The sequence below is a fragment of the Magallana gigas genome, chromosome 9 (assembly GCF_963853765.1).
Source record: "Magallana gigas chromosome 9, xbMagGiga1.1, whole genome shotgun sequence".
Taxonomy (NCBI): domain Eukaryota; kingdom Metazoa; phylum Mollusca; class Bivalvia; order Ostreida; family Ostreidae; genus Magallana; species Magallana gigas.
The window spans coordinates 26,581,259-26,598,486 of record NC_088861.1 but is presented as its reverse complement, the minus strand read 5'-3'; the positions used below and the strand labels follow the sequence as shown (position 1 = coordinate 26,598,486).

Below are 17,228 nucleotides of genomic sequence, written 5' to 3'. Positions count from 1 at the left end.
TCAAAAACTTTATTTAACCAGCTTTTAAAACCTTAACCTCCTCCAGCATCCGAAACCTATTGCTCAGATTCAGCATTCAAGCTTGTCAGGTGCATCAGTATCATAAGACGCACCATCCATACAAGTTTGGTGAAGTTAGGACCAGTAGTAACTAAGATATAATCATCAGAGGGCAACTGCAACAAAAACTTTAACCAGCTCTAAAAACCTTAACCTCTTCCAGCATCCAAAACCTATTGCTCATATTCAGCATTCAAACCTGTCTGGTGCATCAGTATCATAAGACACACCACCCATGCAAGTTTGGTGAAGTACGGACCAGCAGTAACTTAGTTATTGCTATCAAAGGGCACCTGCAACAAAAACTTTAACCTGGTCCAACAACCTTAACCTCCTCCAGCATCTGAAATTTAGGACCCAGATTCAGCATCCAAGTCTTTCAAGTCCATAAGTAGGTCCAGATGCATCATCCATGCAAGTTTGGTGAAGACAGGACAAGTAATAGCTTAGATACAGGACCTGCAACAAAAACTTTAACCAGGTCTGGACGCCGACGCCGACGCCACCGCCGACGCCGAGGGTATAGCATAAGCTCTCCTTGACTTCGTCTCGGTGAGCTAAAAATCAATGGGCCATTTTAATTGATAATTTAATTAATAATCTGCTTAGTTAATTAATGAAATGAAGTGATGGGGCAGCATAAGCCAAAAATATTGTTACCAAGAGCCCCCAGTGTCTGCAGGTCCGTCCATTGTGCTATTCACCAGGCTTAGTAATCACTGCCTATTCCTAGCCAAATATTAGAGTTATCTTTCCTGGGCTACAAAGCCAAAAATGAGTGTAAACAGATACAACAGAGGACAAAATCTGGCCAACTGGAACTAACACCATCTTATGCAACACAGATATGTCACTAAAACTAGTTTTGGGGGAATTCATAATTTTGACCTATGCTTGAAGGTAGCAGGGGACAGTTTTTTTGATGCATGAAATGGTGGGGTGGGGGTACCCCCATTTAGCACTATGTTGCGGGAAAAATATAATTTGCACCTGGATCAAAAATGACTTGTAACTACCTGTTTGACTTAAGGAAGGACATTAAGGTTAAAAATTTACCCAAAATGACACCCATATTTTTTTCTGGTCAAATAAAATTTCTAATTGACCCCCCTGTGTAATGTCAAAATTTTACTCATTTTGGCCCATTTAGACCCCACCCTACCGTATTCCCTGCAGAGAGATGACCCCCGGGACAGGGTGCAACCTGTAGTCTAACATGTCCCCTCCCTGCCCCTCTGTACCGCCCCACCTCCCATCCATGTCATTTTCACACTATTTCACTTACCGTCTGCCCTACTTTCTTCTTGCATAAAAAGTGAGCACACCTGTCAACAGCCGCCGTTTCGCATCTGACTCCCAAGCACCCCCTATAACACTATGGGACCTACATGCTTTACATCAAAATACAGGAATGACTCCTTGCTACCATAAAATTATCACCTATAATCAATTCACTAATTTTCATAGTACATACAGGCCTTCAAATACAGTAACACTCATTTTTACTAAAATATTGTACTTTATGCGAAACTGTCCCTTGCTACATGTACCAAAGCAATATGCCCTCCTTTCTTCGAAGGGGGGCATAATAAAAAAGTCATCATGTTCTTCAAGAAACACCACAACTACGAGGCTTGAAAAAGCCATGTGTTTAAAACATCAACACATAAAAAATCAATTTTCATGGTGCAAAAATGTTTTTATAGTCCAATCAATTTACAGGTAAACATTTCTGCAATATTTACATTCATACTATTTCTCCTCATAATAAGTGTAAATCATTCCATCTTGTAAATGTTCACATTTGTAGGATAAAGTTAACCATAAACAGTACATTATGATAGTAGTACCTGAATATTTTGCATAACAGTAGATGTTTAAGATGGTACCTGTTTGTGAGACAATGCAATGGCTGTTTCAGCTGTTGGGTCCACTTTGACGACTTGACCGAACCAGCAGGGGCAGTCCTTCAACAACAAATAATTCTTCTCAATACCACAAACTAGAAAATTCCACAAAACTTCCAATGATTGTATTTTTAAATGGGTTAAAATTGCTATGCACAGCTGAATATAATTCACTACTGCAAAATTTGGCATACCCGGTACTTCTTTTTGCTTGATTTATGTTGGAGGAATTTCGGTATTTCTTATTAGGGTTTTCCGTTTTTCAACGGAAAACCCTTCTGTTATTCTACTGTTTCTTATTATTATTTTTTTTTTTTTCCCGCAAATTTTGTGCACGAGATTTCTCGAACATTTTTTGTCTGATTGCTATGAAACTTTCAGGGTATGTAGATGATAATAATATCTCTAGACGTTTTTTTCAAATTTTTAAAATTCACTTCCGGTTATGAGTTATTGCCCTTTAATTGAAATTTGGGGGGTCTTTTGTCCAGAGTTGATCTCGGGAACTACAGATGATAGATGCATGAAATTTGGCGAAATTGTCGGTAACATTTTATAGTTTTGCTGGCATGAAAAGTTTGGTAATTTCTTTGTTAGTTTTTGAGCTATTTGTCGCCAAAGTTTAAGATTTTTTCGGGGCTGAAATTTTGTTGCTTTTTGTATTATAACCTTTAAACTAAAAATGTTTTGTTAATACATATAGAACAAAAGTTGTTTAGAATAACGAGAGCTTTCATTTAAAATTAAGAAAAAAGGGCTGGCCCCTATAATAAGGGGCCAGCAGCTCATACACGTATTTTTCTGATAGCAAAAATCGTTATCATTTTATGAAAAAAAATTAATTCAGTTATTGTTAATATATTAAATAATGTCATTTGGTATCAAATTAGACAAGTTCTGTGCTATATTTTTTTTCAAATTTCATAAAACAAATATGTGAGAATCGTACATGAACGAGTTAATATGTCTACATAGACACACAAGCAAACAAATGCCACATTAAGGCCCAGGAATTTACTGCATTACGTTGTGTTGCGTCTTAGATAAATTGTTGTGATTCAATTTCATTTTTTTCATCTATATCATTTATGAATTCAATGAACACACATTATTTAAACGTTCTATGTGCAACTATTTGTCGGGGCGCCCCTGTTTGTAACCCCCGCGCGCGCGCCGAATGTAAACAGTAACGAACGGCATTGTAGAAAAGAGAGAGCCGTAATGCAGAAGAGAAGTTGTGTATTCTTTCGGTGTACACATGCATTTTCAAGTTACTGTGAAACATATGAACATGCACAGGGAACAATACTACATATTTGTATAAGGAGGGATATGTTCTCGTGTGAATCGTTTACGAGGAAATTCTGACAGCCACACTTCCGTCGACGATCAGCCGTTGATAAGCTACGAGTAATAAAGGAGAAAAGATGGACATTAAAGTGTGTGATTTATGTGGATGTTACTGAACAAGGTGAGGCTTTTACTCCTTTTAAAGTTTCTTGTTAACTGGTTAAAATTTAGTATATAGTATAGATGTACATGTAAGTACGTGCACACTGTTAGATGTTTTTGTTATGGTGTGGGTGTTTGTTTACTAACGTGTAATTTTTACATGTTTCATGGATGTTTAGACTCGCTCGAGGTTCATGGGGGACTGGAAAGGGTAACTGAATTTATCTATTTAAAAAAATAACAGATTGTGAATTTTCAACTCAAAATTCAAAGCAGGGTCTAATTAGAAACATATCATATATTCTTGTGCAGAAGACTCCAAATGTAGTCATGAGTACCCTGTAGACATAACTTCAAGTATATAAAATTGTATACTTCAGACTTCAGAGTTAAAACATGACTTTAATATCTTTATGATGCCGATCATTGTATCATTAAAGAGGTTTAGCAGACCAACGGGTACCCTGTACATGTACTTGTTCATGTAGGTTACAAGTTAGAACTATGCCTACCATTCTACCAGTTCACATAATTTTTCTTGTTTAGCAGTTATGATGTGTACTTAAATTGTCCTTGTTAATGTTTTAAATGTAATTTTTTATTCTCTTTTTTTAATCTGACTACTGGCAGTACTGGCGTGCGAGCAGTTCTCGCCGAGGACCATTTCTCGCTGGTGCACTGTTACATCATATTTTCGTATATAATTTTATGTGTTGATAAAATGACGTAACAATGCACTGGTGAGAAATGGTACTCGGCGAGAACTGATCGCATGCCAATATTGATTAATTACAGACAAAAACTGAAGGTTGCGAGTGTTATTTTTTATTGAACAACATTGTTTAAAATAATTCTTTATATATGTGACGATCAGACCGGTTTGAATACCAGTGCCAGATAGCTCAGTTGGTAGAGCACCTGACTAGAGATTCAGGGGGCCCAGGTTCAAATCCCGGTTTGGTCCTTCATTATTTCTCCCATCCTGTTACAATATTGGTGTTGTGACCAACCCCTGGAACTAACAGGTTAACTCGATCCTGCCAGGGATGATCTTCGAGGGTGAAGATCATTTAAGGGGGAGGAATGTGACGGTCAGACTGGTTTGAATACCGGTGCCAGATACATGTAGCTCAGTTGGTAGAGCACTTGACTAGAGATTCAGAGGGCCAGGTTTGAATCCCACTTTGTTCCGTCGTTATTTCTCCCATCTTTTACATATACATGTATATCAGATATATGACAGATGATTAAGGTCATCACATGTTTTGCAAGATGCAATAAGTGTTAAAAACCTTTACTTTACAACAGAATACATTTAAGTGAATATTTATGTTTCTTGTTATTATTTGGTGTGGTTTTCTTGACAGTGTCGCATAAACAATTTACCCGCTCCTAAAACACAAACTTTCTTTTTGTGGATTCAGCTTACCGCTGATTGGCTGCTGTTGCAGCAGACAAATAAGATATGCACGCACAAAACACAATGAACTTATCAGAGAATGAGTTGAGTTTATTTAAACTGTTGGAATTTGGGTATTTTTTTTAAAAATGTATACTTGTGACAAAACATATATGTGGTACATACAGCTGTAGCTTTATGAAGAAAATTTTGGTAAGACCATATATACCTATCGTGCAAGTAAATGATATTTACAAAAAACTTGCAATTTATGGCGCACGAAATATACGCTAGTTTTATAAAGATTGACATACATGTAATGTACCACATTCTTTGAAAAATAATCTATTAAAAATTCTTCATTAAGTTTACTCTTACATGTTTTATGCTTATTACACGTAGTATTGTTTTTAAAACATGTAATTTATAAGAAAATAAACAAAAACCCTCGCTAAATTTATTTGCAAAAAAAAAACACAGTAGAATTGATAAAAAATGGTATACCAGAAGCTAATACCAGTACATGTACTTTGACGCTGTTCGGTGGGTAATATTCGTTTGTAATTTACGAATTGAAATATTGACTGTTGCACTACAAGTACGGTAATAAACTCTCTCTCTCTCTCTCAAACTCTCTCTCTTTCTCAATTTGATCAGTGTTTATACCTATGAAAAATTTTTAATATTATATTATGACTTGATATGCAATTTTTTGATCTTGTACTGCCTAAATGTTATGTCATGTATTGGGATATGTCATACTTATTACACTGCATGGTCAGTGTATTTTTTACAGAAATACTATGCATATGTTAATGTAAACACAGCTATTACTAGTACATGTATGTAAACACAGCTAATTATTTTTTTTATTTATTTCAGCTCAAAACAGACTCTTGTTACCACATGGCTTTTACCGGTACCTGTTGATTCTTGTGGGTCAGCTCCTGAGATTAACCTGTCACCTCTATCCACATGCATATTCCTTGTGTTCTACAGACTATTTACCGGTAATTCAAATTAAATCCGATAATGCATGAACAATAATGGAACTTGAAGAAAGCATCATGCCATGTTGTGGTTTGTGTTTGATAAGAAATTATGAAAACAAAATTTAGGCTGTTTAGAGAAATTCATAATTGCTGTGAAAATTTTTTTTTCAATAAAAGTATACAATTATGTTTCCTTTATTTTTTTATTTCATAAAGATATTTAGATGTGTTTACATAATTGAACCCCCCCCCCCCCTATTTAATTGTCTGCATTAAGATTACATGTAGGATATGTAAATGTACATTTGACTTTGAAATAACATCTGCTATGATAATTACTTTTGAAATGAACAAGAAACAACCTATTTCTACCTTTCTAAGGTATATATGCATAAAAAAGTAGAAAAACATGTCAAATTTGAACATTTTTCATTGAAATCAACTCTGTCTCCAGCTACCTGGGTGTGTTTGAATTTAATTCTAATTTAAGGCAGATGTCTAACTTGTAGGTTGTAACTTACTGTTTTAGCATGGTTAGAAGAAGACTAGAAATCAGAATAGATTAGATATTCACTAAATATGATTGTTAGCTTACTTTTTTCATGAAAACAAGAAATCACAAGCAGGACAGCTGTCTATTTGTTTATTAAAATGGTACAAATCATACAATAAACAAATAAAGATCAAATTTTAGAATCATTGATGATTGTTTTCAAATATGTGTGAGAAATGACTCAAGGAAATTGCCACACGTTTCATAAAATTAGGTAAAACATTTCAAACCATGACTTTTTATGAAAATCAAAAGATTGGGGGGGGGGGGGGGGGGTATACATGTAAGGGTATTTCTAAGTGATGTGAAGCTTTTATCATGATTATATCATGTAGGCATATGTTGTATTGAATAAGGTTTCTTTTTAAAGGTGGTTGAACAAAAGTTGACCTCTGAAAGGTCAGGTAAAGATGTTTTACTATGGAGAACCCTGTAAATCTGTGTTTACTAAAGGAAATTGGAAATGGTGGGTTCACTTAAATGGCCATATTTTTATTAAACCTCAATGGAATTGGCAATATGTGGTATTCTTTTTCTCAGAATTGCATTAGCTTTCTTATTCTAAGACAAACTGTCTTTTCATAAAAATGTTAGTGTACTAAGTTAAAGATACAAGGAACAGTTTCGGATAAAGTACCGTCAATATTTTTGTAAAATTGAGAGTGACTGTACTTGAAGGTTTATCATTGTTGCGTAGATTCATGAAATGAATTTTAATGATTATCAATAGTTAGAGGGATGTCTCTTGTTGGAATTGGTAAGCAATATTAAGGCCCCTAATTTTAAGTACATGAGAAGCAGAAATAAATTGTGAAACTTGCGGCTATGACAGATATGTTGACTTTACAGTGAAATTGAAGGTTACAAACGGGAGGTTATATAACATGAAATGTAGGTGGATGGGATATTATATGCCTATTTAGTATTTACTGGGTATGAGGACAATAGCAAGTTTATTGTCCCCCAAGACAGCAACTATTTAATGAGGCAAAGCCAAGGGAAATAGTTGCTGTGGAATGGGACAATAAACTTGCTATTGTCCGAATAGTCAGTTAATTGGTATTTCATTATACAGAAAACTTTATTTGTCAGGGATGCAGAATTTCTTGATGATAAACAAAGTAGAGTTAAATCAAACTTTGTATTTAATGCGGCGATCTTATTAGGTCAGAGGTGTTCCGAGTTTAAGGTGATATGGGACACTTCCATGTTGTGACGTATTGTTTATCGAAATAAACATTAAAATAAAGTGTAATTATATAAGTACATGTAGTTTCTTTTCAAAAATGGTCACCTAACTCCTTAGCACAGTGGGTTAGAGGGTTTACTAGGAACCTGTAAGTCATGAGTTCGAATCCCGCTGGGGTTTTTACAATTTTTACCTTTTCAAATATTTTTAAAAGCTATTTTTTGGTTAAATATTGTAAAATTTGAAAATTCTAAACCGGTGAAAAGTTTTCAATTATATAGTACTTTAATCCACATTAATATCGACAGATGTCCCATACCACCTTAAAAAGGAGGGAAATCAAATTCTGCTGATGAATGATTTTGATGACTATTCACCATGGGCAGATAGCATGGATACTATTTTGAATTAGATAAAAAGGCATGTTTATGCGGGCGCCTTCTAGTGATCAATTTGTCCGTCTGTCCATCCGAGATGGCTTGACAGGAGCATAGCTTCTCTCCCCTTGGCCCAATCTGGCTCATACCTCATCCACAGGGTTCCTTTGGTTGAAGGATGTGCAGTGACCTTGAACCATGTTTTTAGGTATAAGGTTAAGGTCATAGCAGAATTATATATATAAAATCCTTGTCTGGGGCATATCTTTTTTCCCTTTGGTCCAATCTGGCTAATACTCACAGAGTGTCTCTATGGTTAAACGATGTGCAGTGAACTTGCATGAAATTTCTAGGTAACGGGTGAAGATCATATCGGATCATGCAAAAATCCTTTTTTGAGAGCATATATAATTTCTACTAACCCCTATTTGGCTCAGACTTCACATAAGCAGAGCTTTTGAGTAAAGGGTGAAAGGGTGTGTAGTGACCTTGAACCTATTTTCAGTGAAAAGAAACTGTGAAGGTCATACCAGAATTATATTTTTAAAAATCCTTGTCCGGAGTATATCTTCTCTCCCTTTGCTCCATTCAGCCTCATACTTCACCCACATGATGCCTTTGTTCAAAATATATGCAATGACCTCGAATGATATTTGTAGATGAAGAGTCAAGGTCATATCAGGTCACACAAAAATCCATATTTTAAGAGCATAGATATACTCTCCTTTTAGCCCCTATTTGGCTAATATTTTACCTTTACAGAGTTTATTGGTTAATGGCGTGCAGTGACCTTGAACCAAGTCTGTCAATGTGAAGGTCATAGCAGATCTTTTTAAAATTAGTTTTAAATAGTAGATTATTTTCCAAATATGCTTAATCTTGGTCAGATTGAACAAAAATGCATGTATGTTAGGGGGAATGAAATTGAATTAAAAGTTCTATGCCAGCTGGAAAAATTTCAAGTTATAGGTCAAGGTCAAAGCAGAATTCTCTGAAATAACATAAGCGGGGCCCTTTGAAATGTTCACTATTTCAATGTTGTCTGGTTCATAGTAATTTTACATAGAAAATATTCACAGAGGTACAGTAAAGTAAACTTTACATCGATAAGTTTCTGACAATTAATGACGCAACGAGCACACAGTACGAAAGGTCAACCTTTTGAAAAGCAGTGAAGAGGAAAAGTTGCTCAGAATTATGTCTTAAACAAAATTGATTTTTTACATAAATTTTAATTTTGCATTCTGGGTTAAGAAAAAAGATGTTAGTTCAAGGTAAAGTAAACTTGTACCTAAAATGAAGTCAAATTTGTTAAGTCGTACTTAAACACATTGTTTTTTTTGTTAAGTCGTTCTTGAAATGGTTAAGGGTTTTTGGTTAAGTCGTACTTAAAAACATTCGGATCATGTTAAGTTGTACCAAGAATCATTCGATTTTTTTTTATCATTTTGTACTTAGGTTTACTTTTGTTTCTAGATTAAGAACTCTGCTTCTTAGACGTACTTCTAGCGTTGCTTTCGACATTAGCGGAAAACCCACTCGTTGCTTTGCAACGAGCTTTGCTCTAGTTAATAAATAAATTCACTTAAAGGATCTTGCAAAAAAGTCTGCAAAATCTTTGTCTAAATTATCAGAGTCTATATACGTCCAAGTTTGCAAAATAAAGGGTCATTTGCATACCGTTCTTTAATAACCGCATTTCGATGTGACTTTTTGGAGGCCTTCTTCAGTTCTGTGAATTGTTTATAGGATGATTTTTGAATGTTTGTCTGGTGTTTTTTCTTGTCTCTTTTTACTCCACGTATATAAGTTGGTGGGGTGACACCATACAAGTTTCCTGTTGACATTTCTTCCATAGAATTACATTGGTAATCACTCTCTTCTTCACTTCCACTACAATCTGCATCATGATGACCTTGTCTTTGAGGAGAATGTCCACTAAGAAAAAAAAATAAAACTGACAAAATTAAATTTCACTTCACACTTCATAAACATGGCAATAACCTGTCATAACCATAGAAAAACACAAAATTATTCATTTTTAACACTGTTTAAATAATGCAACATATTTCCTTCTCTCTCTCTCTCTCAGACTATAGGAATTTTTATCATGTTTATCATTATTGCACCTTACATGTAATTTGGCATATGTAACTCCACGGATTGATGAACCAACAAAAGCACCCTGCATCAAACATTACAGTCTTATTTCAATTTTCATCCCCCCCCCCCCCCCCCCCCCCCCCCCCCCCCGTTCCAAGCCCTTTTTTATCAACACTAACCTTGAACCCATTTACACAGAATCATTTTTTAAAACACTGTAGTACAGCTCTTGCAAATGTAAATAATTTCCAACAGATAGCTAAGTGTTTATTTTGTGTATTCTAAGACTCAATGATACAATATTTGTATTACCTGGGTGCTGGTCACTTCGCCCCAAAGCCAAAGCACCCCATGCACGAGCGCCCCAAGTACGTTTCACGAGCGCCCCAATTATATTTCACGAGCGCCCCAAATGTTTTTTTTTTAATTATGATTAAATTTTTTTACGTACGAGCGCCCCAAAGTCACTTTTGCTTATTCCTTTTGGTGATACCGAATACAAACAATGTATACATACAATACTCACATTGTATAATAGTACATGGTGTACACACATCTAATCAAAGGGGTACGCGACGAAGCCAACGTCTCCCGTGTGTCTGGGTATGTTTTCTCCTGATACCGTGACAGGATACCCCATCTCCTGACACCTTTTAATGTTTACGAATATCCCCTTCTATTACTCTTCGAAAGCTAATGTTATAACACATTACATATATGTAATACAAAATAAACAAGAAATCATATTGACGCAAGCGTCAAATGGGCCGCAAAAAATATAATTGTTGTATAAATCATTGGTTGTTTACATAAAAACACACCACAAAGAAGAAAATAAGAGTTGGTTGTACTAATTTGTATGGTAAATTTTAATATACTTTCAGCAACTTGCTTTGAAGTTTAACATTTTACTATTATCATAAAGAATCGATTTCGTTACTGTAAGCATTTCTAACGGAAATTGTATGATCATTGCCATAGTATGAAGTAATGGAGAACACACTGATTTTTACATTACTCTAATAAAAAGTTCAACTTATCATTTTTCTCTTGGAGATTATGTATTTCAAACCATTTTTTTTTTTGTTGCATTGTATGTAATGAAAACTTAATGCATTATATAGTCATTTTATTTGACACGGCACTTAGAAATTCAAATGTATCATTTATATAAAATTTAATGACATTCAGGTCTTTCGTATTTCAGGTCTTTAGTATGTCCCGCATACCGATCCTGATGCATTGTTTTGAAAAGAATGAAGAACTCCGAAATTTTTCGAATAGATTATAGTCTCGATAAAAACGCGCCAAATACGACAACCTACTAAGTATGACATACTTTTCATTTACGAGTAAAACAAAAAATATGTGATATTTTCTAAAAGGCATAAAACATATTTCTACATGCAAATTTACGTTTAATTCATAAAAATAAGCATAGTATTAATTCTATTAAAAAAGAACTATCCCGCAGAAACAATATTTAAATGTGTATCAAATAACGGACCGCCTTCCGGCGGCCCGTAATAATGACACACCCGCGGCCCATTGGACCTGTATATAAAATACACATAATATATTTTACGGTGCGACCGTTGGGGCGAGCACAGCATGTGATCAAACAATGAATTATAATAAATTAATAAAATAAAATTAACAACGTGAAATTTGAATGCCAAAAAATAAAACAGACTTATTTTTCAGTAAATTTTCATTATTCATAGTTTATAAGATTTGTTATAATTTATTTATTTATATGTAGAACAATAGTTTAATCTCAGATACAATGTTATTAAATAATAAAGATTTTAATATATAAATATTCATTGCACTGCATCTCCTCTTTTAAAGTGATTGTGATTATGATTGATTGATTGATTTCCCCCCCTTTTTTTTGCAGTAGACATTTTTTCTTAAACTTACATATAAAACTTGACTCATCATAGAGCTTCCCCCATGCTAAAATTTTTTTCATTTTTGTCAATTTATACATAGAAAATCGACTTACCATGGATTTGCCCCTCCACTTAAAAAAAAATAATTAATGTTTAATTTTATTTTTAGTTTACGCTTAAAAACATTTGCTTATCATGTTAAAAGAACATGGTGTTGTCCCCCCCCCCCCCCCTGCATGTAATAAATGGAAGTGAAAATAAAGAAACCATTGAACTGCTAAAGAGCTGAAGGATTAGAATTTTCATGATTTATTTTTCTTTTTGCTTGCAAAGATTTTTTGGATGAGGCTGCCATCCACCCACCCACCCCTTTTAAAAAAAGGCGCTGCTACGTATAACGTTACCTTTCAGGAAATTACCGTAATTATAGTGAATAAAATATTTGTGAGCATTCATCCAAATAAGTGCAATTTACAACTGTTTCCTGTATCTGAAGAAATGTCCTTATTCGTCAGCTGTTCTTTATCTTAGCCTTTGCAAGATTTTGAGAGGATTTTGGTCATTTCAGCAGATTTACAATAACTTCGAGTAATTTCCCCTTATCAGTGCTTATTGTGACGTCAAAGCTGACGTTGGTTAAGTGTCGTCTTACTCTTTAAAATTCCCTTGAGAAATAAAAGTATGCGAAGTATACTGTTTTATTTACTTAAAAAGCATGATGTTCTTAAAATTACACATCTTATAAGCTTTTCAAAGGTTTTACTTCGATTCTCGGGAGAACGTGATGTTGGAACGTGAGGTTGGAAACCATTGGTACTATGAATTGTGGATCAAAATTTACTGACTCCGAAAAAATATATCGGATCAATGTGTAAACGTTTGTGACGTCACACGATTATTTTTGATTGAAAGTGTACTGAGGTGAACTTTAGAGGTAACATTGACTGTATGTCGCTTACATCGTTATTGTTTTTACTGTCTAAATTTGTCTTGCTGATTCTTGTGAGAGTGTGAAGTGATAAAAATTGCCATGATTACAGGGAAATGCTGGGACGATTAAAACGATGCATTACTGGTCCGATTTACTGACGCCAAAAAAATCCGTTGAATGAATGTGCAACTAGTCCGAATTTTCTATTCACACACGCCTTGCCGGTAGAGCTCGCTTCGCGCCGGCGCTGTGCGCCGGCGAGCTGCGCTCGCTATTACGCATTGTGTTTTTTTTTTATTTTATAAATAATGATTGACTGTAAATGTAAGCTTCAAGAAAATATTTAGAGGTTTGCGCGGAAAATTTGACAGTTGAAGATCAATATAGTCTAAATTTGACATTACAGTACTAGTGTTGGATTATATCCGACATTATTAAAAAAGAATCCTTTGTATTTTGGGGCGCTTGTGATAATAAGGTGTACGTTTAATGAGAATCCATCGAAGGTTAATTAAGACTTATAAGCAAAACCATTTTGGGGCGCTCGTGAAATTAATCCAAATTTGGGGAGTCATACACCAACGTTCATTTTAGTCCAATATAGAACCACGGCGATCTCATTTTGGGGCGTTCGTGTAAATGATGCATATTTTACGTAAAATTGCGATTCTCCAACATACATTTTAAAGCAAAATTGGGTTTCAAATAATTATAACACATGTAGTCAGATATTAACTTTATAGCAACATAGAATGCTGATTTGAGAGCAAACTTAGGTAAACTTATTTTGGGGCGCTCGTGAAATGATATCCTAATCATAATATAGTTTTTAACAAATCGTAAGCAACTTTGGGCGCTCGTAAAAAAAAATCCAACAAGATTCTATGCAAAATCGAGGCATCACATTTTTGGGCGCTCGGAAAATGATATCAAGAATGTGTTCATTGAGATTCTTCGAAGATTTTAAGACTTAATCAGGAAAACCATTTTGGGGCGCTCGTGAAAACATTCCCGATTTTAGTACAATCTTGGAAAATCTAATTTTGGGGCGCTCGTGCAAATTATCTAAGACGTAAGTTGTAAAAATAATTTTACTTTGGGGCGCTCGTGAATACATTTGGGGCGCTCTTGAAACGTAATTGTGGCGCTCCAAAAAAAATTTGGGGCGCTCGTGCATGGGGCGCTTTGGCTTTGGGGCGATACGACAGTAACCCTATTACCTACTACCTAGTCATTCCGTCCAAGATAACATGTACGACGTTCACGACACTGCTTGCTTGCAGCATTAATGCAGGTCGGATGCATTGTTTTAGCAAGATAATTTTGATTTTGCAAAATATCTAAGTTACAAGCTAATCTACCTGATGAAATTGTCTGGATCTTCCGCCAGTGGGTTAAAATCTTCGGTTGGCGTTGTCGACAAGGGAGTTTTTAATTCCCCGTCCGCCATGTCAAGTTTCGATAACTCCTGTTCGGTGAGCATGGTCAGAGTTATCCTTCTTTAAATTTCTACCCAAACGAAATCTACATGTAGTTAAATAATCTTTTAATATGTAACTTATTGTTATCATTATTGTTTGGTAATTTTAAGAACAAATGCTTATCTATTTTTTAATATGAAGAATATGAAGATTTCTTTTTAATTTATCTGATATCTTGAACCTTTAATATAGATCGAATGTCGTTTTATTTTAATTTTTTGTACAAATTGAAGGTATCAATCAATTTGATATCTTTACAATAAAAATATCACAATATCGGTATGACCTCTTTTTATAATAGAGAAATTTTAAACTAATATCAAACGTCAAAATATGATAACAAAAAACAAAGTATTTTTTTTTATATCAGAAAGATTTTTATGTCAAGAATTGCGATTTTTTCTCTTTTTTTTCCATGACCATATGTTCTGAGGAAAATTTTTTTTAATTGAAATTAACTCTACATTTTGGGTAAAAAAAACAACAACTGCAACTTATCAAATTCAAAGCAAGTCAGAGGGGAGGGCAGGAAGGTGGGGGGGGGGGCTTTCAAACTTAGTCGGTATATTTTAAATAAATTATATAATTCAAATGTACAATTGCATGATTGTACATTTATGAATATTTATAACTTTATTTTAATAAATTATTAACCTAAAAAGCTATGTGCCATTTATATTTATGTATGTATTGCAAATTCATATTATAGAATACCGGTATATTTATACCAAAGGACCCCCGTTATACTTATCACATCGTCATTTTTTTCATCATTTTTTTTATTTTACTTATTTATTTTCATATTTTTTTATAATCACATTTTATCGTTGGTTTGTCGTATACACTTAAGGGGTCAAATGTGTGACTACGTACGCCACTGTCATCACTAGCAAACCAAGGCCTCAGTGGATGTAGATAAATATACGCAGCTGCTAATGACATCAAAGGCTTAGAACCGCTCATTGTTAAGGTAATTATCCATACGTCACAAAACAACGTCTGACGTAATTCACGCGTTATTACGTTTTTTCCGTGCCCGATCTAATCGAAACCTAACGCTACGGTGTACATGTGTTTCAAAACAAAAAAATCAAGCTGATCTAGAAATTAATTCAAAACAAATCTATCAAAAATCCTGAAAACTGCAATCAATTAGCCTATTACTCAGCGAAATGAAAATTTGACTGGGTTGTGTCGATTGAGTACTCGTTTTGAAAATATAGACCGCTTACTTTTGTCCTGCATAAACATCAATTCATTATAAAGCTGAACTTAATCCAATTCTTTGAACGTTAATCCCTGAAAGTGCATGAACATCCTGACCGAGATCTATATTCCAGTGCATAAGGGAGATAAATACACAAGGGGAAATAATTTGACTTATTTCATCCATATCCTATATTCGCTTAGCAACGAGCATCTATTAGATATATTTTCCACAAAAAATGTTTTTAGAATTAAAATCATGCGCTTAAGAAAAGTTATTTCATTTTAAGAACAGTCTTTAAAACCAGTAAAAAAAGGTTGAATAGAGGTTTTGTCTTACAGGCATATATCAGGTAGTTAGCATTATCCACGCGTGTGACTGCAATTTCTAAATACCGATCTCGATCCATAATACTTACCGATATCCAAAGATACAATCTTTTGCGGTTTAAATAATACAGATTAATCAACAGTTTGTTTAAATCATGTTTTTTAATTAACAATAATTTTAACATATTTTTTTTTAGAATGATGAAATAATAAACCTATGCACAATTTAAATTTTACGGATCTTTTTTCAAAATATATATTTTAATGATTTTTACCCAAAATACGCCCATTGTGATCCTGAAAAGGCCGGTCCCTTGGGTAAATTAATTTCCAGTTGATTAAGGGCGTTAAGGTTTAAATAATATCAAAATTTTAGAGAATTCTGTACGTAAATAAAATTATAAGAGCTTAAATTCTCTTTGAAAATTTATTTCATTTTATCTCATTTGTATGCGGATTTATCTTTTTTTGATAAATAAGCAAGTGTAACATAAAAATTTTTGATTTGAAATAATAATTCCTTTATTTTACATAGGATATAAGTCAAAAAATGATTTTGTGAAATTCAAATTTCAGGCTTAGGCTTATATTCTCTATGTATGAAAAAGCGCCATTTTCTGCAATCGGTTCTATTTTTAGCAACGACCCTAGCTCTTATAATACCGATGGACCACCCAACAGGGTAAAATTTGATGAGAAGATATCCTCAGATACATGTTTGAAAAATATGAAAAAATTCTGTACGCATTTTATTTATCTAGTGGGGTATGGACCATTACCTTAACTTGGTCTTTTTTTTTTATATATATATAAAGAAGTTAGTATAAGTAAACATGTAATCGTTTAAGGACGCTGGTTGGTTAACAAGTTCACCATCAGGTCTACCTATAATTTTAAGATATGATTAGTTAAGCTATAAGCTATTACTTAGTAAAGAAAAAAAATCATATACTTTACCCTATTTTCCTATTATTTAATATAGAACTCTTCTTCTAAAGGAGAGCAATACCGTCTAAAAATGGCCACGACCATCGAGCTCTCTTAATTGTTGAGGTGTTTTTAAATTGTAAATAAATTGCCATACCGCACAGAGAGAGAGAGAGAGAGAGAGAGAGAGAGAGAGAGAGAGAGAGAGATGTTAATTCAGAATCCGTTCCTAGTCATTCTTTTTTAAAGTATGTGTATTTTTAGTATGTGTGTAATGCTTGCATTTTCCATGAAATTTAGTTTTCGGAACAACCTTAACTTTAAAATATCAATAATCATGAGTGGTTTGGAGTCGAACCCCTCTCCTTTTGAGAAAGTAAAACAAGTTTATTCAATTTATATTACAAAAATAGACTCTGGACCTTC

The 17,228-nt window shown here is 34.1% G+C and overlaps 2 protein-coding genes across 2 annotated transcripts in view; both read right to left on the bottom strand.

Annotated features, from left to right (window-relative positions):
• The window catches only part of LOC105349017 (E3 ubiquitin-protein ligase TRIM71), a 98,267-nt gene that overhangs the window by 54,149 nt on the left and 26,890 nt on the right, over positions 1–17,228 (bottom strand). The gene's annotated exons all lie outside the window — the stretch shown is intronic.
• LOC105319912 (E3 ubiquitin-protein ligase TRIM71) overlaps positions 1–17,228 on the bottom strand; it is a 241,989-nt gene that overhangs the window by 208,782 nt on the left and 15,979 nt on the right. The gene's annotated exons all lie outside the window — the stretch shown is intronic.